We start from the raw sequence: 24,688 nt of genomic DNA, 5'->3' as shown, positions 1-24,688 counted from the left end.
ACAAAAAGACTTGTCCAAGAATGTTCATAGCAGCTTTATTTGTAATAGCCAAAAACCAAAACTAACCCAAGTGGTACATCCATACAGTGGAATCCTACTCAGCAATAGAAATCTATAGCTTTCTTAAAAAAAAACAAAAAACAGTTACCATGGAATTGATTCTGACTCATGGCGACCTCACGTGTTTCAGGGTACAACTGCACTCCAAAGGTTTTCAGTGGCTGTGATCTTTCGGAAGAAGATCCCCGGGGCTTTCTTCCAAGGCAACTCTGTGTGTATTTAAACCACCAACATTTCATTTAGCAGCTGAGTGCTTAACCATCTGTGCTATCCAGGGCCTCCATACAACGGAATACTACTCAACAATAAAAATCAATAGATTTCCATTAACCCATTATAAAAAAGTAAAGAAAAAAATCCCATCTCCCCCCCAAAATTCCAATCATAATAGCAATATAAACTGTTTAAAAACTACAGAAAACAACAACCATATATACACACACAAAAAAAACCCCTAGGAATAACCTCAACAAGAAATGTACAAGATCAACATGAAGAAAAACAGAAAACCTTACTGAAGATACAGAAAACCTGAAGAGCAGAGATACTACAGCAGCTATCATTTACAGAGCACTTATCATGTGCCAGGCACTTTACATATTTACTCATGTACATATTACTCATTTAATCCTTACAGTGGCCCTCTGAGGTAGGTACGGCAAGTATCCTATTTGCTTATGAGGAAGGGAATATCCACTGTTTTACAGAAATACTCTAAATAATATATAAATTGGGTGCAAACTTAACTTTTAAAAACATTTTTAAGAACAATTTTGACCATCAAGAAAGTGAAAAGACAGCCCACAGAATGGAAGAAAATATTCGCAAATCATATATCTGATAAGGGCACGTGTCTAGAATGTATAAAGAACTCTTACAACCCGATAATAAAAAAGATAAATAAATCAATTAAAAAATGAGCAAATGCACAACTTTAAAGAATGTAATTAGTGTCCCTAAATTGTAATTGTAGCAATTGTTAAAATGGTGTATCTTTTACCTCCAAGAGTATGGCCCTGGAATAGCCTTTAAACTTAGAACTCAAACCACTCCTGGTGGTCATCTATCAGGTAAAAGACAGAGTGGTTCATGAAATAAGTATCACCCATGAGTTCTGTGTTCCTGTAAACAGTCATCTAAATGAGACCAAAGATGAGAAGGTAAGGCAAGACAAGGAAGCTAGATTAATGGAAACAGAACAACCCGAATGAAAATAATGAGAATGCTGACACATTGTGAGAAGTGTAACCAATGTCACTGAATAATGTTTAGAAGCTGTTGAATGAGAACCTAATTTGCTATGTAAATTTTCTCCAAAATCACAATAATTTTTTAAATGGTATATCTTCTGCTATGTATATTTTCACCAAAATAAAAATTTTTTAAATGAGCCAAGAGTTTGAATAGATATTTCTCCAAAGAAGATATACAAATGGACGAAAAGCACATGAAAATATGTTCAACACTATGAGCCACTAGGGAAATGCAAATCAAAACCACAATAGCACTTCACACCCACTAGGATGGCTATTATTAAAAAATCAGGAAAACAACCCTAATACATTGCTGGTGGAAATGTAAAACAGTGCAGCCAATTTGGAAAATAGTTCGAGTTTTTCAATGGAAACTCAAACAATTAAACATAGAGTTACCATTTAAAAAAAAAACAACAAAAAACTGCTGTCAAGTTGATTCTGATCATGGTGGCCCCATGTGTCTCAGAGTAGAACTACACTCCACAGGATTTTCAAGGGCTGTAATTTTGGGTGGAGTGTCTTAGGCATCTAGTGCTGCTATAACAGAAATACCACAAGAGGATGGCTTTAACAAAGAGAAGTTTATTCTCTCACAGTCTAGTAGGCTACAAGTCCAAATATGGCATCAGCTCCAGGGGAAGGCTTTCTCTGTCAGCTCTGGAGGAAGGTCCTTGTCATCAGTCTTCCCTTGGTCTGGGAGCATCTCAACGCAGGGACCTCAGGTCCAAAGGACGTGCTCTGCTCCTGGCACTGCTTTCTTGGTGGTATGCGGTCCCCCTGTCTCTCTGCTTGCTTCTTTCTATCTCAAAAGAGATTGGCTTAAGACACTATCTAATCTCATAGATTTCATCAATATAAATGTTGCTAATCCATCGTATTACATCATAGTGATAGGATTTACACATACATGGAAACCACATCAGATTACAAAATGGTATAGACAATCATGCAATACTGGGAATCATGACCTAGCCAAACTTATACACACATTTTTGGGGTGACACAATTCAATCCATGACATTCCACACTTTGGCCCCAAAAAAATCACATCTTTGCAACATGCAAAACATATTCACCCATCATATCATAGCAAAAGTCTTAACTCCAAGTCCAAAATCCAGAAATTCCTCTTCACCTCTGAAATCTAGAATACAAGTTATCTGCTTCCAAAGGTACAATGGCAGAACAGGCACAAGCTACACATTTCCATTACAAATGTGAGAAACTGGAGGAAAAGAAGGGATAACAAGCACAAAGCAAGTCAGCAGAACACAATACATTAGCCCTCAAGGCTTTGAAAATAATCCTCTGTTCTCTGAGACAATTTACTCAACGGCATTGCCATCCAGACTCTAGGTACTGGCCACGCTCCAGATTCTGAGGGGAGGCCCCTTGGCCCTGGGCTTCCGCTCTGCCTTCCAGGCCCACTGGGACAGCAACTCTGCTTCCTCCGCTTTAAGCACACCATTCTCCTTGTCCATCTGAGTGGAAACTCCATCCTTAGGACACCAGAGGCCATGGCTTCACTCTTTGAAACCCCAGAGGTTGTGGCCATACCTTTTGAGACTGAGGCAGCTCGGCTTCTGGTGTTTCTTGTCTCTTCACATTCTGCTTCCTGGTTTCTTGGCCTCTGGGCTCCTCGGACCTCACGCCCACATCTGCCCTGCTGGGGCAAGTGTTCCAAAGCTGTGTAGCTCCATTGATAAGTACCTGGAGGTATCCCACTCCTCCAGGAAGCCTCTTGCGCACAGGCACTCAGCTCTCTTGCTCCGTGGGTTGGCTCCAGCGCCGTCTTGCACTGGTCTCCGGATTCTGCTGCTGCTGGCTCTCTGCCACCGCCGCTTCTCCGGCACTGCCGGTTCTCTGCCGCTGCTGGTCCTCTGCCACTGGGGCTCCTCTGTCCATTCAGTTTCAAAACGGCTTCCACATTTCAGGTGTTTGTTACAGCAGCACCCCATTCCTGGCACCAACTTCTGTCTTGGTTATCTAGTGCTGCTATAACAGAAATACCACAAGTGGATGGCTTTAACAAAGTTTATTCTCACACAGTCTAGCAGGCTACAAGTCAAAATTCGGCATCAGCTCCAGGGGAAGGCTTTCTCTCTCTGTTGGCTCTGGAGGAAGGTCCTTGTCATCAGTCTTCCCTTGGTCTGGGAGCATCTCAGCACAGGAACCTCAGGTCCAAAGGACGTGCTCTGCTCCTGGCACTGCTTTCTTGGTGGTATGAGGTCCCCCGTCTCTCTGCTTGCTTCTTTCTATCTCAAAAGAGACTGGCTTAAGACACTATCTAATCTCAGATTTCATCAATATAAATGTTGCTAATCCATCTTATTACATCACAGTGATAGGATTTACACATACAGGGAAACTACATCAGATTACAAAATGGTAGACAATCATACAATACTGGGAATCATGACCTAACCAAACTGACACATTTCTGGGGGACACAATTCAATCCATGATAGGGAGCCCTGGTGGTGCAGTGGTTAAGAGCTAAGGCTGCTAACCCAAAGGTCGTTTGAATCCACCAGCTGCTCCTTGGGAATCCTATGGGGCAGTTCTACTCTGTCCTATGGCCTCGCTATGAGTCAGAATTGACTCAGCGGCAACAGGTTTGGGTTGGGGTTTTTTTGTTGTTGTTGTTATCTTTTGGAAGGAGCACTGGTGGCACAGTGGTTAAAGCTCTCATCTGCTAACTAAAAGGTCAGTGGTTCAAACCCACTAGCTGCTCTGTGGGAGAAAGATGTGGCAGTCTGCTTCTGCAAGGATTTACAGCCTTGAAAACATGGAGCAGTTCTACTCTGTCCTATGGGGTCCTTTAGGGTCAACTGAGTCAGAATCAACTCGATGGTAGTGAGTTTGGTTTTGGTTTGGTGGTCTTTTGGAAGTAGATCGCCAGGTCTTTCTTACGAGGCACCACTAGGTGGATCTGAACTGCCAATATTTCGGTTAGTAGCCAAGCACTTAACCATTTGTGATCACTTAACCATTTGTGATACCCAGGGACTCCTTCACCTACCTCAGTGGTTCTCAAATCGAAGTGATATTGCCCTCCCCCCCGCCCAAGGAACATTTGGCAACATCTGGAGACATTTTTGGTTGTCACAACTAGAGGGTAGGGGGGTGCAGTGCTACTGACATCTAGTAGGTAAGCCAGGGATGCTGCTAAACATTCTACACTGCACAGGGCAGCCACCATGACGAAGAATTATCTGGCTTAAAATGTCAATAGTACCAAGATCGAGAACTATATTTTCTCCTGTAACTTATATGTTTGAGTTTTGTTTTTAATGCTTACCACTTTAATTTCTCTGGAATAATTTTTTTTGGGTGGGGTGTATGTCTGATTATTGTTTTCCAAATAATGTCATCCTGAATATTTTCTCCATTCTTGACTCATTATTCTGAAATGCTACATTTATCATATATGTTCTAATTTTTCACACACAGGATCTGTTCCTAGACTCTCTTCTGTTCTATAGCATAATTTGCAATTTTGCTGGACCAATACCACAACATCCTATATTATACTACACGTTATACTTGGTTATCTAGGAAAGGGTAAATACTCTCTCATGATGATGATTATTTTATTGGAAGTCATGTATTTTAGCAGCTCATGTACTCCCTCATTATTTAAATAACAGTATTTTTGGCTATTCTTACAGTTTCTTTTTCAGACTAATTTTAGATCAGCTTGTTAAAATAGTTTATTCTTTCAACAGCTCTACTGAGATGTAATTCACGAACCAATACATGATTTAAAGTGTACAAGTCAACGGTTTTTAGTATATTCAGAATTGTGCAACAATTACCACAATCTAATTTGAGAACATTTTCATCACTCCCCTAAAAAACCATGTACCCATTAGCAGTCACTCCCCATCCCACCCTCCAATACCCCAGCCCTAGGCAATCACTAATCTTCTGTCTCTTTAGAGCTGCCCATTCTGGATACTTCATGTAACTGGAATCATACCATATGTGGTCTTCTGTGCCCGGCTTCTTTCATTTAGATGTTTTCAAGGTTCATCCATGTTGCAGCATGTATCAGTACTTCATTCTTTTTTATTAACAAATAAAATTCCATTGTATATATTACATTTGTTTACTCATTCATCAGTTGATGTACATTTGGGTTGTTTCCACTTTTTGGCTATTATTAATAACACTACTATGAACTTTTGTGTGGACATATGTTTTTATTTCTCTTTATATACTTGGAAGTGAATTTGCTGGGTCATAACTGGGTGGTGCAAATGGTTAAGGCTTGGCTACTAACCAAAATGTTGTCAGGTCAAATCCATTCACAGGCACCTTGGAAGAAAGGCCTGGTGATTTACTTCCGAAAGATCACAGCCCTTGAAAACCCTACGGAGTTCTACCCTGAAACACCTGGGGCTGCCATGAGTTGGAATTGACTCAATGGCATCAGTTTGGTATTTTTTGTTTTATTTTGGGGGTAAGGAATGGTAACCACAAAATACATGTTCTAAAAGATTGATAAATTTAAACATAAAATTTTAAATTTTGGCTCAACAAAGATGCCATAAGGTTAAAAGACAAGCAAATTTTAAAATTAAAAAAAAGCAATAAATTGGAGTAAATACTTAAAACATATGCAAATGACAAAAGATTCAGAGCCAGAATATAATGGTTGGCAGTTCAAATACACCCAGTAGCACTGCAAAAGAAAGGCCTGGCAATGTGCTTTTGTAAAGATTACAGCCAAGAAAACCCTATGGAGCAGTCCTACACTGTAACACATGGGGTCACCATGATTCTGAATCAACTTGTCGGCAATAGGCTTGGTTTTTTGTTTTTTATAAAACAACAAGAGAAAGACAACCCAATAGAAAGAAGTGATGTTTCTCAAAAGAGGAAATTCAAATGGCCAACAATCATAAAAAGAAGTTCAATCTCAGTAGTAACTAGGGAAACACAAATTAAAACAACATTGAAAACTCATTTTCCATCCATCAGATTGGCAAAAATCAAAAAGGCTGAAAATATCAAATGTTTCAAAGAGTGTGGGGAAACGGACATTATTATACATTGCTAGTAGGCAATCTGGCAGGCATTAATTCTCCACACCCTCCTACCCAGCAAATCCTCCCACTCCTCCACACCCTCCCACCCAGCAATTCCTCCCACTCCTCCACACCCTCCCACCAGCATTCCTTGAGAAATGCTCACATTGGCACACATTCATGTGGAAGATTCTCTGCCACACTGTGCCTGTCTAACAGTGAAAAACTGGAAGCAATCTATGGAATCTCATGTACTATGGAATCTTACATACTATGGAATTCACAGGGCAATGTGTGTTAACAAAAAGTTCCAAGACCCATTTTTAAGCATAAAAAGGCAAGTTGCTGAACACCACACAGTATTAGCATATCTGTAAAATATGCATCTGTAAAAATTTAACTTAAAATTTTACATACATGCACATACGTACACACAATTGTCAATAAATGCAAAGGAAAGGAATTAGAAAAATATAGCCAAAACTGAGAACAGATCTTACTTTGGGAGAAGGGACTGGTAAAAGAGGAAGAGTTGGAGATGGAAAGAGAGATGTCAAAGAATATCTGCTTTTTTTTATATGAATTTTTTTACAAGACTGTATGCATGGATTACTATTAAAATAAATATAAAAGAATACTTTTTGTAAAACAAGCTGAACTTGACTAAAACTAATCCTTCTTTCCCCTATTAAATCTTTCTCCCGCACTTTCTAATGCTAATAATTAACAAACCTCTCAGTGCAATTCCTTCTGTCCTTATAATACAACTAACGTAATACTATATAAATAACTTTGTGTTTCCAATAACTGGAAAACCCTTGTGGCGTAGTGCTTAAGAGCTATGGCTGCTAACCAATAAGGGCGGCAGTTCGAATCCACCAGGCGCTCCTTGGAAACTCTCTGGCGCAGTTCTACTCTGTCCTGCAGGGTCGCTAAGAGAATCAACTCCACGGCAACGTGTTTAGTTCCAAGAAATGGCTATATGAGGGAGTTAGTTTAGGTCCAATAGTATATCAAAGGTTTATCTATCCCAGAGATGCGAAAAGAACAAGGTGGCTTCTCAGCAAGGCCGAGAGCAGCGGATGTAGTTTGGGAGAAAAGGCGCGGTCACAATAGGTAGGGGTACTTCTTCACGAATCGAGGGGAAGGAACTGTAACTGTGGTCGCGTCTAACGCATACACTACCCCAGAAGTTCCCAAGCGGCTCCCAGCGGTGCCTCCTCTTTAGCTTACTGGGTCGAGGAACCATGAATGTTTGGTAGGTGCCCATAAAGAGAGAAGGCGGAGCTGAGAGGGCGGCCTGGGGAGGGCGTGGGGGGCCGCGGTCCTGAGCAAGAGCTATTGTTACGCACCTAGATGCTGAATCTCCCCCGCTGCGGGTGAGGGAGGCAAGGAGGGCGCGCCAAGGGGCGGGGAGAAGGGCAGAACGACTGGATGCCAGCAACCGTCGTCCCGACATGCTGTGACACCCTTGTCTCCCCGATCCCTGTCCAGCCGCACTGGAAATCTCTTCCGCCCTGAGCATAAGCCCGGTGAAATGCCTCGCTGGTCCCTGAGCCTCACTTACCTGCGGCCCCTAACCCGACCCGAACACCTACGGCACCTCACGCTGAAGACATGGAACCTCCGCGGCCACCTGCGCGCGCCCACCCGGATCCACTAGAACGGAAACCACTTCCGGTCCTGCGGCGGGCCAGGAGGACGTAACACTAGCCAGAGTGTGCCTATGGGTGGCACCATATTGTACGGAAGCTGCTAGGGCAGCTGTTCCCTCGCCGGTTTCTCCACTGTTGAGCAAAGGATTTGTTAAAACTAGGAAGACTTAAGATCGCTTCAAAAACGTGATGGTTTTGTTTTTGTTTGTGGGATTATATTTTTGTTTGTTTAAGCCTCTGGAACCACCACAAATGCAATATGGAACATCTGATTTTCATTCTTAATTAGCCCTGGAGTAGTGTTTCTTGACTGCATTTATTTTCTTAACTGTTAAGTGATGAAAGTAAACAGAAGGAGAGACACTATTTAAATCATATATTTCTCATTAACGGTGCATATTATCCTATTAAAAAAAAAAAAAAAGCCACACCCGTTGCATTGATTCCAACTCATAGCGACCCTATGGGACAGAGTAGAACTGCCCCAAAGAGTTTCCAAAGAGCAGATGGTGGATTTGAACTGCTGACCTTTTGGTTATCAGCCGTAGCTGTTAACCACTGCACCACCAGGGTTACTATTAGCCATTACAGTAATTTATGTCATCTTTATATGGCAATAACCACATTAGCTTCTGTTTATATGTGAAATTATTCATTCACCTGGTCTTTTTTAGCAATTGTTCTATGTGAGGCAGCTAATGTGTGCTATGTGCTGTCATGGAACTTGTAAAAGACAGAGAAATGAGACACATAAATAAACAATGTAAACTATAAATAATATTAGCTGCCATTTGTTGACAAGGTGCTTGAAGTGTGCTATGAACTCTGCAAATCATTTTACATGTGTCTCTCATTTAATCCTCAAAACAACCCTATGAAGTAGTACTATTGCTAGTACAATTTTACATAAAATAGAGAAAGGTTAAATACAGTTTCTCAAGGTAACTCAACAAGTAAGCATTTGAGCTGGGAATCAAACCTCAGTATGTCTGATTGTAAAGCTTGTTGGCCTCATCCACTGTATTATGTTGCCTCCAATACAGGAAAAAGGGTTCTAAGTTGCATTAGGCAATTCCCCTTAAAGGGGGGATTTCTGGCAATTGTAGAGGATTAACCCCCTGCATTTTTATCTGCTCCCCTCCTGAAGTACCTAAAAAGAAAAAAAAAAAGAAAAAGAGGAAATGCAAATTAAAACTACAGTGAGATACCATCACATACACACCAGAATGGCTAAAATGATACCAACAGAAGATACCAAATATTGGCAAGATTTTGGAGCAGCCAAAACTCTCACCTTTAACCTAGTGCAATAAGACAAGAAAAAGAAGTGAAAGGTGTACAGATTAGACAGGAAGAAATAAAATTATCTTTATTTGCAGATGACATGATTGTCTATGTAGAAAACCCAAAATAATCTACAAGAAAAAGCTCCTGGAAGTAATAAGCAAGTGTAGCAAGGTTGCAAGACATAAAATCAATATACAGAAGTCACTTACTTTTTTATGTACCAGCAATGTACAATTGGAATTTGAAGTTAAGAACGAATGCCATTTACAATAGTGTCAAAAAAAAAAGTACTTTTTAGTCTAGCAAAATATGTGTAGGATCTGTATGTGGAAAACTACAAGCACTTATAAAAGAAATAAAAAATCTAAGTAAATGGAGAGAGATTGTGTGTTCATGGATTGGAAAACTAAATATCGTTATGTTGTGCAGTGTAGTGAATTACATGACCCTTCTAGCCATGGCCTCCCAACTCCCACAAAATTATTGTGTGGGACTATGCAAATAAGGTGCTCGTAGCCCACCAAGGGGATTGGACAGTTTTGCCTATCAAATAAGGTATATGAAATCCTTGTGGGGGGTGGAACTATGCAAACAAAGTAATGGAACCCTTATAGGGGATTAGCCAGTTTTGCTTCTCTGCTCGACTTAAAAAGAGCTAATCCCAAAAGTGAAAAGCGGAACCTCACTACCCTCAAGAAGAAGAGCCAGAAGTGGAGTGTGTCTTTTGGACCCAGAGTTCCTGTGCTGAGAACCTCCTAGACCCAGGAGACAGAGCTATAACACTGGAGAAGGCATTAGACGGTGAGAAGCAGCAGCAAGCGCGGCAGAGAAATGGCAGTAGCAGAACCAGGAGACCAGTACAAGACAGTATGGTGGGCTTCCTGGCCCATGGAGCAAGGCAGCTACAGTGGATGTGCCAACACACAGAGCAAGAGAGCTGAGCTTCTTTGGGCAGAAGGCTTTCTGGTGGAGTGGGGTGCCGCCAGACACTTGTTGGAAGAGCTAAAGAGCTTTGTGACACTTGCCCAAGCAGGGCTGAGGGCCGAGAGAAGAGGCCTGCCCTGAGGGGGCCAAGAGGAGCTGAAAGAGTTGTCCATCATTGAAGAAGGGAAACTTTGCCTACATGCTTCCTGATCCTGAGTTGTAACTTGTTACTTCCCTAATAAACTCCATATCTGTGAGTATGGTCTGTGAGTTCTGTGAGGGCATTGCAATGTATTATCGAACTCAGCAGAGAAGTAGAGAGTGCTGTGGGAGGCACAGCTGGTGTCAGAATTGGTAAAAAGGTTAGAAAGAGGAGGAACCGTATTTTACACAAATAACGCGTGCCTTCTATGTTTGTTTGCCAACTGCACCCTCCTCCCGCAAGGTATTTTCATAAATGCCACTATGCCAAATTTTTTTTACACGAAGCTATAAAAATAATAGTATAGCACACTTACAAAAATACTTTGCAGGGAGGGCATGGTTGGCAAACAAACATAGAAGATACATGTTATTTGCATAAAAATACAGTATTTCTGACCTCCACCTCATAGGAAGCAGCCTTGGGTTGATGATCTTGATTCTCCCTCTTCCCCCTTGTGAAGTTAGAGGAGGTCTGATGCCACTATGCCATTTTTACAGGTTGATTCTTCCAACTTGATCCATAGATTCAATGCAATCCCAATCAAAATCTCAGCAAACTATTTTGTAGATATTGACAAACTGATTATAATTTGATATGGAAAGGCAAAGGACTAAAATACCCAAAATAATGTTGTTGTTGTGTGCCATCGAGTTGATTCTAACTCCTAGTGACCCATAAGACAGAGCAGAACTGCCCTATACAGTTTCTTTATGGGAGCAGATTGCCGGGTCTTTTCTCCCATGGAGCTGCTAGTGGATTCAAACCTCCAACCTTTCAGTTAGTAGCCAAGCAATTAAGAGTTGGAGAACTCACACTACCTGATTTCAGGATTTACTATAAAGCTATAGTAATAAAGACAGCATAGCATTTACAAAAGAGGAGACATATAGATCAGCAGAGCAGAATAGAGAGCCCAGAAATTGGTCCATACAAATATGATCAAAATTGGTTCATTAATTGTGACAAATGTACCATAATAATGTAAAATGGTAATAAAATGGGAAACTAGGTGTAGGGTATGGGTGGGTATACCATCTTATAATTTTTCTGTAAATAGAAACTATTCTAAAATAAAAGTTTATTTAAAAAAAAAGTTGATTATACAAAATGGACAATTTCCTAGAGAAATATAAGTTACTGTAGTAGCCACAAGGGCAGTTCATATATATTTGGTTCTGTCTTTCTAAGCACATGATAGGATATCACTTCACAGCCACATTAGATTCACTTCACAGCCACATTGGATTCAGGTATGGCCATGACCTGCTTTAGCCAATTAAATATAAGCAGAAGCACTGAGAAACACGCAGAAACTTTGAGAGTCAGGACATAGTCTTTTCCCTCTGCCATAGCAACTGGGTCCCAGAGTGATGACAATGGTGATGCAGGGGGCATAACCTTGTGCTGTCTGTCAATGGACATGTTTAAGTGAGAAATAAGCTTTTTATGTTTTAAGTCACTGAGATTAATTTAGGGGTTAATTCTTACTGCAGCATAGCCTAGCCCATCTGACTGATAAAATTTCCAAAACAGGTTCAGGAAGAAATAGAAACCCTGAATAGTCCTGTAATCATCATAGGAATAGACTCAGTAATTAAAAATCTATGCACCAAAATACTACCAGTTACTGTCAAGTAGATTCTGACTCATGGTGACCCCATGTGAGTCAGAGTAGAGCTGTGCTCCATAGGGTTTTCAGTGGCTGATTTTTGGGAAGTAGACTGCCAGGACTTTTTTCCAAGGCATCTGAGTGGACTTGAACCTCCAATCTTTTGGTTGGCAGCTGAGTGCATTGACTGTTTGTACCCGAGGACTCCAAAATATATACTGGGTGTTAGGGATTGAATTGTGTCCCCTCCAAAATGTGTGTCAACTTGGCTAGGCCGTGATTCCAGGTATTGTGTGCTCGTCCACCATTTTATCATCTGATGTGATTTTCCTATGTGTTGTAAATCCTACCTCTGTGATGTTAATGAGATGAGATTAGCGGCAGTTATGTTAATGAGGTAGGACTCAATCTAAAAGATTAGGTTGTGTCTTAAACCAATCTCTTTTGAGATATAAAAGAGAAAAGGGAGCAGAGAGGCATGGGGACCTCATACCCCCAAGAAAGCAGTGCTGGAGCAGTGTGTCCTTCAGACCTGAGTTTCCTGCACTGAGAAGCTCCTAGACCAGGGGAAGGTTGATGACAAGGAACTTCCTTCAGAGCCGACAGAGAAAGAAAGCCTTCCCTGGAGGTGACACCCTGAATTCAGACTTTTAGCTCACTAGACTCTGAGAGAATAAATGCCTGTTTGTTGAAGCCATCCACTTGTGGTATTTCTGTTATAACAGCACTAGATAACTAAGGCACTGGGATTAGATTATTTTTTTAAAGGCAAATTCAACTCTTTAAGTAACAGATAATTATGGTTTTATACAAATTCTGTCAGAGGATAGAAAGTAGGAACACAACGTAACTAATTTTATGAGGCTAATCTGATTTTAGTAGCAAAACCAGCTAAGGACAATACAGGTATCCCCCCACTTTTCCAAAGTTCGCTCTTCACCACTTCACTTTTATGAAAGACCTACATTAGTACTTGCTATGGATTGAATTGTGTCCCCAAAAAAGAGTGTCAAGTTGGCTAGGCCATGATTCCCAGTATTGTGTGCTTGTCCACCATTTTGTCATCTGGTGCGATTTTCCTTTGTGTTGTAAATCCAATGTCTATGACATTAGTGAGGTGGGATTAGTGGCAGTTATGTTAATGAGGTAGGACTCAATCTACAAGATTAGGTTGTGTTTTAAGTCAATCTCTTTTGAGATATAAAAGAGAGAAGCAAGCAAAGAGATATGGGGACCTCATACCACCAAGAAATAAGAGTCAGGAGAATAGCACATCCTTTGGAAGCAGGGTACCTCTGCTGAGAAGATCCTTGACTGGGGAATATTGATGACAAGGTCTTTCCCCCAGAGCCAATAGAGAGAGAAAGCCTTCCCTTGGAGCTGGCACCCTGAATTTGGACTTCTAGCCTCCCAGACTGTGAGAGAATAAGTTTCTCTTTGTTAAAGCCATCCACTTGTGGTATTTCTGTTGTAGCAGCACTGGATGACTAAGACAGGGCCTCTTTTCGCTAACCGAAAGAAATCAGAAGAGGATTTTCACTTTAAGGGAAAAAAGGTGAGAAGTGGAAATAGCGTTCAGCGTTTGTTTTGCAGCGAGCCGTTAAAGGGGCAGCACACACCCCGAGCAGCAGCGAGAGCGGCGTTGCCAACCTCCTTCTCTGGGAACTAAGCATCTCACCTTAGTAATAGAATTCAAGGGACATTAAAAAATGGTATTTAAAAAATATATTTTCCTAAGTCAGTTACAAAGGGGCAAATAACCACTGCATCACCAGGGATGCTTTTGTAAGGTACAGGTCATCCCTGACTTTTGAAGTATTCAAGTTACTACAAACTACACTTATGACTGTCCTTTTTTTTTCTCTCATACATCTTATCATTAGTAAACAAGATCCCTGGTGGTTCAGTGGTGAAGCACTCAGCTGCTAACCAAAAGGCCAGCAGTTTGAACCCACCAGCCATTCCTTGAGAGAAAGATGTGGCAGTCTGCTCCTGTAAAGATTTCAGCCTTGGAAACCCTATGAAGCAGTGCTACTCTGTCCTGTAAGGTCACTATGAGTCAGAAACCACTTGACAGCAACAAGTTTTGTTGGGGTTTGGTTTCATTAGTAATTTGTACTACATACAATGTTGCAGCATGTAATTTGCTGATGTTATCATTCTCATGCCAACCACAAAGACAAATATCAGATTTATAAAGATACTGATAATAAAAGATGGCAACACACACAAAAAAGAAGTATTCAACTCACATCAGGACTGACTTACAATGGAGTGGTCCAAACAGAACCCTGGTGTAAGTTGGGGACTGCCTATGCATGCTTATTGCCTTTGAGTCACTTCGGACTCATAGCAACCCTATAGGACAGAGTAGAACTGTCCCATAGGATTTTCAAGGATCAACTGGTGTATCGAACTGCCAACAGTTCAGTTTGCAGCCCAGCTGTTAACCACTGTGCCTGTATAGGGATGAGGAATTACAAGATTCTGAGGATCAACCAAAAGGAGCCCTGGTGGCGCAGTGGTTAAGTGTTTGAATGCTAACTGAAAGGCCTGCGGTTAGCATCCACCAGCCATTCTTCAGGAGAAAGATGTGGCAGTCTGCTTCCATAAAGATCTACAGCCTTGGAAACCTTGTGGGGCATTTCTACTCTATTCTATAGAGTTGCTGTAAGTTGGAATCAACTCAGTGGCTATGGGGAGGATCAACCAGAGTTAGAGGGACGAGTCAGCAAAGTAGGAATTGCTTGGGAGAAAGACGAAATAAATCTCCAGAGGAGAGACTTTGGGGGACAAAGAAATATTGAACATGCTTGGGGAATTGGGTTTAAGTTATTTGCTGTGAGATGTATACCTTTGAAGTAACCCCATCATCTATAGGGAAAATTTAGTAAAGTCGGTATCATTATGCCAGACTTTAGTAGCATGATTTCTTTGTAAGAATTTGAAGAGGTATTGAATTATGCATCTAGGTTTGTGAGAGGGAAAGACAGAAGTTATTTCTGGGATTGCTGAGGCTAGGCGGTGGTAAAGGGTGGACAGCTGACATCTGGGTCACAGAGGAAAGAGCACAGGAAGACAACTCCAGTTAAAGATGATGGATTGAACCGCATTTAACTCTACTCCTTCCTAAAATAATGTTGTTTTTTTTTAAAAAAAAATTTTAATAAAACTTTAAGGTCAGAGAGATGTAGAAAAAGATGAAGACCACCAAAAGAGAACAAACAGTGGCTATTTACTCAAAGTTTGCTATAACAGGAGTCAAATTTAACTCAAATCTTTAATTTGAGCCCTGGTGACGCAGTGGTTAAGAGCTATGGCTTCTTACCAAAAAGTCAGCAGTTCATATTCATCAGCTACTCCTTGCAAACCCTATGGGGCAGTTCTACTCTGCCCTATAGAGTCCCTGTGGGTCAGAACTGACTCGGCAGCAATGGATTTGGTTTTGGTTTTTTATGACCATTCTTAATTATGAGTTGTCTGTAAATTGGATGTTTGGAACTCGCGGGGTGCTTGTAATACGGTGTTCAACATCCAAATCACATAATATCCTATTTCATAGAACATATCATGGACGTTAAGCAACTCGTGACTGTATAACCAGAAGCATAGAGGTTAGGATTTACAATACAAATTTCGCGGGGACAGAATTCAATCCAGAACACACACTATAAACTAGTTCCTCCCTACTCCCCACTTCACATATATTCTACTTCTTTCTACACTATTCATTTAGTTACTAAAGCTAGAAACTGTGAAACTTCCTGAACTTCTGCCTGTCCCTTATCCTTTTGTATGTGATCTAAGCAATGATTGTCTAACTGTGCTTGCTACAAAGAAATTGTTTTCAGCTTCAAATCCACCCTTCTATACTCTGCTTTGTGGTGCTGGGGCAGGGACTCTGTAAGCCACATTTTTCCTTTGCCAGCCTGGCTCTCTGTTCAGGCCTACCAACAGCAGGAGATCAGAAGGCAGGAAGAAGGGAGAAGGGACTTGCTCCTTCCTATTTGCTTCCTGTTTCTATCAGAGTCACCTCAGCAACAGCTCTTAACTCTAGCAGCAGCAGTTGGTTCCAGCTTTGGACTTCTCTCCATACTCCCAGAACGAGCTTCATCTCATTCCTTCAAAGATACCAGCACCAGCCAGACAGCAGCCCTACTCACAGGTCTGAGTGCCGATACTACAGGGGCCCACCTCTGAACTACTGTATAAGTCAGATAGCATATTCTCCTCAGAGTCTGGGTCCCAGCTCCCTAGGGCCCCTCCTTCAAGTGTTTGCCCCCAGTAATCCCAGCCTGACTCTATATTTTCCCAGCTACTTCTTGCAATTATTACCTCTTTGTTCTACTTTCCCTTTTCAATTCTCCAACTCATTGCTGTTGAGTTGATTCCGACTCGTAGCAGCCCTATAGGACACCAAGGAGCAGCTGGTAGATTCGAACTGCTGACCTTTTGGTTAGCAGCCAAGCTCTTAACCACTGCACCACCAGGGCTCCTCAATTTTCCAATACCTAGTAAATAACTTTATATTAATTCTCTCTGTTAGAATAACTGCTATGTTTTTTTCTTCATTGAATTTTGACTAATACAGAAAATGGTCCCAGGAATTGTTCCAGGAAGAAGACCTTCAGACAGAGGATTTTGGATTGATTTGATCATATCCTTAAACTTGAATGCCATACTGAGCAATTAGTCAATGGGAAATGGGATGTAGTGGCATCACAAATAATCAAATTGTCACTTTTACTTGACTGTGGTGAAGTGCCTACTAAAGCAAGTGCTTTGGAGAACCAGGTGGCCGACTGTTTCACGGTAATAATGACTACAACAACTGTAGGTTGGGGAAGCTTCATTTGAATGCACTGAATAACTTCCATAAAGAAATTAAAAGTTCAAGTCATGAAATATTCAGCTCAAATCACAGACAACAGAAAGCTCCGGTGGTATCCCTAAAAGAATCCCTTATTTCCTGTACCTACAGAGCTAATCTTGCTGGAAATTAAACAGAAAATTTAATAGGATATGTTTCAGAATTACAACCTAATTGATGTCACAAGCTTGCCATATCTTTACAGTGAAAGATAGGACACCGATTGGTAAGGAATGGGACACTAAGACTTGGAATGGGGACATGTGGGTTGACTCAAACGAAGCTGAGATTCTAGAATGCCCAAATCTCTCTAAGCCTCCAGTGCCAGCGGAAGCAGCCCTCTCTTCCTTGCTTAAAAGCTCTATAATAACATCATCTGAGGGCTGTCTATTTTTCCTAGAATTCACCCCAGTCACTCATTGTTGCCTTTAGATCAGGGTTTCTCAGCCTTGGCACCACTGACATTTGGGCTGTGTATTCTTTGTTGTAAGGGCTGTCCTGTGCATTGTAGGATCTTTAGCAGCATTCATTACCTCTACCCACTAGATACTAGCAGCAACTCCCCCACACACCAAATTGTGACGACCAAAAAAAGGTCTCCAGGCATTGCCAAATGTCCCCTGGGAGGCAAAATCGTTCCTAGTTGAGAATCATTGTTTTAGATTCATAACTAAGACCAGATCTCAGCATGCTCCCGAGGAAAAAGAACAAAGCCTGACCAAGAAGAAATAGCTTATACTCAAAAATTGTAGCAATGTTTTTCTAATTTGAAGAAACCTAGAAAATATGTGAAGGAATGGAATATTAGACCAAGACAATATCATACTGGATTTGGCTGAATTTATTGACATAGAAGCTCTTACCACAAATTCTGGATTTAATATGTTAGCTCGTGCAGTAGGAAATGGCTCTAAAAGTTACTTGGTTGGTTGTTAACTAACATTTTCAATGTTGTTGTTAGTTGCCATTGAGTCAATTCTGACGCATGGCGACCCCATGTGTGCAGAGTAGAACTGCTCCATAGGGTGCGATCTTTCAAAAGCAGATCACCAGGCCTGTCTTCTGAGGTGCCTTTGGATGGATTCAAACCACCAACCTTAGTTGTTTGGACCACCCAGGGACTCCTTGAAACTTTCAATAGTGGCCTACATTCGATGAAGTTGAGATGTAAGAACTCTCTGGTGTAACTTAGAAGAAGGAATCCAAAGTCTTAAGGAGATGAAAATGTTGGAATAGATCTATCATATATGAACTGCCACCGCTCGGTACATCCCATGAGAGATCTCAGAGGACACTCCCTTCACTAAGGCATTGAGAAATACATTAGTAGAGGAGCACCAATATTCTTGTAAACTCTCTGGTGGCTGTTTTCTGTAGACAGCTACGATGAAGGAAGATGTTACAGCTGAGGGGGGTTAACAGATTTCATTGAGGTTGATGGGATTCTGGAGTAGCAGAGGTTGTGTTAATAGCAGTCTAATAAATACAAGGCTGATCCCCAAAATGTGAAGATAATTCAGATCCCCAAATTCCCACTTCTCGATCTCTTATACCAGCCACCCATATGGTGTTTTCTCTCTCTGACCCAAAGCATCCAGAGTTAGGTCTTTACAAAACAATTACCTGCACAGCCCTCTTCTGTCCACCAGCCACCTGTTGTTGTTGTTAGGTGCCATCAGGTTGATTCCAACTCATAGCAATTCTGTGTACAACAAAGTGAAACACTGCCTGGTCCCATGCCATCCTCATGATCATTGCTATATTTGATTCCATTGTTGCAGCCACTGTGTCATTCCATCTTGTTGGGGGTCTTCCTCTTTTTCACTGACCCTCTACTTTACCAAGCATGATGTCCTTCTCCAAGAACTGGTCCCTACTGACATGTCCAAAGTATGTGAGACGAAGTCTCACTATCCTCACTTCTAAGGAGCATTCTAATTGTACTTCTTCCAGGACAGATTTGTTCATTCTTCTGGCAATTCAATATTCTTTCCCAACACTGTAATTCAAAGGCATCAGTTCTTCTTTGGTCTTCCTTATTCATTGTCCAGCTTTCACATGCATATGCGGCAGTTGAAAATACCATGGCTTGGATCAGGTGCACCTTAGTCCTCAAAGTGATATATTTGCTTTTTAACACTTTAAAGACGTCTTTTGCAGTGAGTTTGCCCACTGCAACATCTAGTCTGATTTCTTGACTGCTGCTTCCATGGGCATTGATTGTGGATCTAAGTAAAATGAAATCCATTACAGGTTCAATCTTTTCTCTGTTTATCGTGATGTTGCTAATTGGCCCAGCTGTGAGAATTTTTTTTTCTTTATACTGAGGTTTAATCCATAGTGAAGGTTGTAGTCTTTGATCTTCATCAATAAATGCTTCAAATCCGCTTTCAGCAAGCAAGGTTGTGTCATCTGCATACTGCAGGTTGTTAATGAGTCTTCCTCCAAACTTAATGCCATGTTCTTCTTCATATAGTCCAGCTTCTTGGATTATTTGCTCAGCATACAGATTGAATAAGTATGGTGAAAGGATACAGCCCTGGCACACAACTTTCCTGATTTTAAACCACGCAGTATCCCCTTGTTCTGTTCAAATGACTGCCTCTTGGTCTATGTACAGGTTCTGCATGAGCACAATTAAGTATTCTGGAATTCCCATTCTTTACAGTATTATCTATAAGGGTTTTCACAAATTAGGACTCTGTCCTTCCAATCACCTGCCAAATAGGCAGACAACAGATCCTGCTGGCCCTTATTGCCCCCAGAGGATAAGACAATTCACTAGAATGACTCACAGAACTCATGGAAAGGGATATACTGACTATAACAGTTTTAATATAAACACAAAAGGATATACATGAAGAGATACACAAGCAGGTCTAGGAGACGTTTTGGCATAGAGCTTCATGTCCCGAGAGACGTGTCAGTCCTCCCATGCACATCATCAGTCCAGAAGCTCAAACGGAAGCCCCAAGGTCCAGGGTCCTTTATAATAGTCATTGAGGCCTCAATGTATATGCATGACTGGGGCCTTAATGCATAGTCAATAATCGACTGAATCACTGAATATGCATGACTGATTCCATCGTGGTGTTCTTGTGTGCCATTGAGTTGATTCTGACACATAGCAACATTACATGACAGAGTAGAACTGCTCCCATACAGTTTCCTAGACTGTAGTCTTTACAGGAGTAGAACAGCATGTCTTTTCTCCCTCGAAGCCACTGGTGGGTTCACCACCGACCTTTTGGTTAGCAGCTGAGCACTTAATTAACCATTGCGCCACGAGGGCTCCTTGATTCCATCCTGCCTCTCCTTTTTTTCCTGAAGTTAGTTAACCAGGTGTAGTCCTTGAGCTCCCACCTCATTTTCACATGTTGAGGTGTCACCTGGCTGTTTTAGAAAAACAAAGACACCTTGGATTGCTGGGGAATTTCCAGGGCTATTTTCAGAAACCAGAGACAATAGGCCGAATAGAATTCTTAGCCCCACACGGGGGTCAGACAGTGTGGAGATATCCTTTCACAGAGTACAGTATAAGATGATCAAGGTTGACATCAATAGCAATGTCATTTTGGTAGTACGTATCCTTCATATAATTTAATAAGAATGGCACTTTAAGAGGAGTATTCACTAACTAGATAGTAGACAAGAATTATCTTAGGTGAAGAGAAGGACGATACACACTACGGTGGAAGTCAGCACAACTGAACTAAACCAAAGCTAAGAAGTTTCCTGAATACAACCAAACACTTTGAGGGACAGAGTAGTCGGGTGGGGGTCTGGGGACCATGGTTTCAGGGGACATCTAGGTCAACTGACATAACAAAGTTTATTAAGAAAACATTCTGCATCCCACTTTGGTAAGTGGCGTCTCTGGTCTTAAAAGTTAGCAAGTGACTATCTAAGATGCATCAATTGGTCCCAACCCACCTGGAGCAAAGGAGAATGAACACCAAAGACACAAGAAAAGCATTAGCCCAAGAGACAGAAAGGGCCACATAAACCAGAGATTCCATCAGCCTGAGACCAGAAGGACTAGATGGTGCCCAGCTGCCACCAATGACTGCCCTGACAGGGAACACAGCAGAGAGTCCCTGATGGAGCAGGAGAAAAGTGGGGTGCAGAACTCAAATTCTAGTAAAAAGACCAGACTTAATGGTTTGATTGAAACTGGAGGGACCCCAAAAGACATGGCCCCTGGACTCTCTGTTAGTCCAAAACTAAAACCATTCCTGAGGCCAACTCTTCAGACACAGATTAAACTGGACTATGGGACATAAAATAATACTTGTGAAGAGTGTGTTTCTCAGCTCAGGTAGCTATATGAGACTAAATGGGGAGACTAAATGGGCAGTACCTGTCCAGAGGTGAGATGAGGCAGAGGGGGACAGGAGAAAGGGACAGGAGGTGGTTGAATGGACACGGCAAATCCAGGGTGAAAAGAGGAGTGTGCTGTCACAGTATAGGGAGAGCAACTAGGGCCACATAACAATGTATGTATAAATTTTTGTATGAGAGACTAACTTGAATTGTAAACTTTCACTTAAAGCACAGTGATTTAAAAAAAAAAGAATGGCACTTTATCTCTATGATCTTCCTCTCAAAAACTCATAACTCCAGTCTAATCATGAGAAAATTATCAAACAAATCCCACATTGAGGGCCATACTACAAAATATCTGACAAAATTGTTAGGTCATCAAAAGCAAGGAAAGACTGAGAAATTGTCACAGCTAAAAGGAGCTCAAGGATATATAATGATTAAATGAAATGTGGTTTCCTGGATGAGATCTTGGAACAGGAAAAGGACATTAGGGAAAAGCTAAAGGAAATCTGAATATATTATGGGCTAGTTAATAATGATGTACTGATATTGGTCCATTAATTGTGACAAATGTACCATGCTAATATAAGGTATTAATAGGGGATACTGGGTATAGAGTATATGGGAACTCTCTGTAATATCTTCACAACTTTTCTATAGATCTGAATCTATTCTAAAAGAAAAGTTTATTTTAAAAGTAAAATAAAAAAGAAAGTGTGAGCACAATTACCATTATGGGCAGCAAGAATGAAGCATAAAGGATGGGGAGTGATAAACTGACCTGCAGAGTTTCAAGGTTTCTATATTCTATATCCATCACCCATCTGTCAGTTTGTCATATTGTGGTGGCCTGCATGTTGCTATGATGCTGGAAGCTATGCCACCGGTATTTCAAATACCAGCAGGGTTACCTGTGATGTACAGGTTTCAGCAGAGCTTCCAGACTAAAACAAACTAAGAAGAAAGAACTGGCAATCTACTTTTGAAAATTAACCAATGAAAACCTTCTGGATCATAACAGAGTATTATCTGATATAGTGCTGGAAGATGAGGCCGCTAGGTTGGAAGGCACTTAAAATACAGATTGGCTGTGAAGAAGGACTCTAGCATGCCAATGATCATGAAGATGGTGCAGGACCGGGCAGCAACTCATTCTGTTGTACATGGGGTCACCATGAGTCAGAGCCGACTCAATGGCAACTAACAACAATAACAAAATTCTATATGAAGTGCTACAGTATTCACAAAGTAGACTTTGAAAAGTTAAGGCTGTATATTGCAATACCTAAAGAGCAACTACTAAAAATGTAATTTAAAGAGGTATAGCTAAAAGCCAATAGAGCAACTAAAATGAAAAATTTTAAAATATTTAAAGGGAGAATGGTTATATTAGTGTCAGATAAAATAGATTTCAATACAAAAAGTACTACAGGAGATAAGAGACTTTTTTTAATAATAAAAGGGTCAACGCATCAAGAAGATATAACAATCATAAATGTATATATACCTAATAACAGAGCTTCTAAATATATGAAATAGATAATTCTACAATCATAATTGGAGATTTTAACATCCCTCTCTTGGCAATTGATAGTCCAACCAGGTAGAAAATCAGCAAAGACATATAAGAACTGAACAACACTATCAACTACTTCGTCCTAATTGATCTTTAGAGAGCACTATATGCAACAACCACAAAATAAACATTCTTTTCAAGTGTACATGGTATGTTTCCTAGAATAGACAGTATGTAGGGCCACAGAACAAGCATAGCTAAATTTTAAAGAATTGAAGGCTTAAAGAGTATTTCTCTGACAACAATGGAATTAAATTAGCAATAAATATAATTTTTGAAAATGAAAGAAATTAAGTTTTGTTAGTATTTAATATACAGTAGACACTGGCTCCTTATTTGGTCTGGTTACCAGCTGGTCATGAGTCATTTTGATATCTTGAGGAAGGCATAGGCGTTCCATTGTGAAGATCAGTTGGTAATGCTGCTCTCTCATATTATATTTTTTGTGCTTAAGGGACGACATCAATATGTTAATTTTTGTAGAAATGAGACTTTCAAATACCAGAATCTTTGTAATACAGTAGTCTATGATGACATAAAGTCCCTGGGTGGCACAAATGGTTTGTGCTCGACGTAAAATTACAGCCAAGAAAACTCTATGGAGCAGTTCTACACTGTAACACTTGGGGTCGCCATGAGTCAGAATCAGCTCAAGGGCAATGGGTTTTATGATGAAATGGGAATTGACTATGAAGGTATTTGGTTTCACTCAGAAGTTTGCCAGGTATCTCTTGTCAAAGTATTAAAACAATTGTTAGAATTTATAAGTATTTTGCACTTTTCCTTTTCAAAAAAACAAGGATTCGAACTTTGCTGACTTTTTCAATGATAATAAAATAGCTATCAGTATAAAGAAGCTAACAGTGATAATGGAGTAGCTATCAGTAATGTGCTAATTACAGAAAATCTGTTCCATAAAGGTAAAGTTGATATTTAAACAGTGAGAAAACAACTGCTTTTTGAAAGCTATTTCAAAATAATATTTTGAAAAATGATATTTAAAACTTCTCATTTTGGTGTGCGTGTGTTTTTGCTTGTGCCAAAAAATATAGAAGTATGTCACTCTTAAAAATGCTAATATTTGCACACAACCCTAAGGGGGTGGAGGAGCAAAACTTTCATCACCACCATCACCACCACCACCCCTTATTCCCTGCTGAGAACCATTGCTTTAATGCAGTATTATGCCTCTAAAACTCTCTACAGCCTTGCCTCTCCCAGCTGTCACCCTACCTTACCCTTACCTTCCAAACTCTTCCACTATGCCCTCTGGAACTAATAATCAATAACCTGCAAAGGCCCCTACATTCTCAAGCTTTCTCTCTAATTTCTTATCTTTACTAAAATCTGGCTCTGCCCTAAAGACACAGTTTTCTCTTTGCCCACCAAAATGGTGGCTATTTATCCTCTCAGGTTGCACGTACCTCAGGGATGAGAGGTTTAAGGAAACTTGGAATAAGCAAAAGAGATAACTTATCTCCAGTGGAAAGCTGTGGATTGTTTAGAGCACACTCTTCTGAGATCTGATTCTAGCCTTTTATTGCCTTTGAGGTATTTTACAACTGTAAATTGCCTCATAGGGTTTTATTGGCTTCATCTTCACAGAAGCATATCAACAGATCTTTCTCCCGTGCAGCCACTGGGTGAGTTTGAACCACCTATCTTTCAGTTAGCCGCTGAGTGCTTAACCGTTGCACCACCAGTGCTCCTTGGATAACCGATAACATTGCAAACTAATTCTGTCCAATGTGAATTCAATTGACTTCATTCTCCCACTGTGGAAAGAAGCCAGTTTTGCCTCTGTGGTGAAGTGAGTTCCTTTATGTGGCCTTTTGCCTTGGTTCTTTGGAAAAACAGTTTGAGAGATTTTTCCCCTAATCCCTGAGG

General features: G+C 40.7%; 1 protein-coding gene across 2 annotated transcripts in view; it reads right to left on the bottom strand.

Annotated features, from left to right (window-relative positions):
- The window catches only part of EXD2 (exonuclease 3'-5' domain containing 2), a 53,737-nt gene extending 45,853 nt beyond the window's left edge, over window positions 1-7,884 (bottom strand). The window contains exon 1 of one of the 2 annotated variants that reach the window (XM_004370979.2): window positions 7,702-7,884. The gene's annotated coding sequence lies outside the window, so the exon portion shown is untranslated. Of the gene's footprint in view, window positions 1-148; window positions 248-7,701 lie in introns of those variants that run through there. The other variant, XM_023726318.1, reaches the window with a different exon arrangement.
- Between the last annotated feature and the right edge of the window lie 16,804 nt (window positions 7,885-24,688).

The sequence above is a fragment of the Trichechus manatus genome, unplaced genomic scaffold (assembly GCF_000243295.1).
Source record: "Trichechus manatus latirostris isolate Lorelei unplaced genomic scaffold, TriManLat1.0 scaffold00010, whole genome shotgun sequence".
Lineage (NCBI taxonomy): Eukaryota > Metazoa > Chordata > Mammalia > Sirenia > Trichechidae > Trichechus > Trichechus manatus.
Note: the sequence above shows the minus strand (reverse complement) of the source record. Positions and strands in the feature narration are given on the sequence as shown.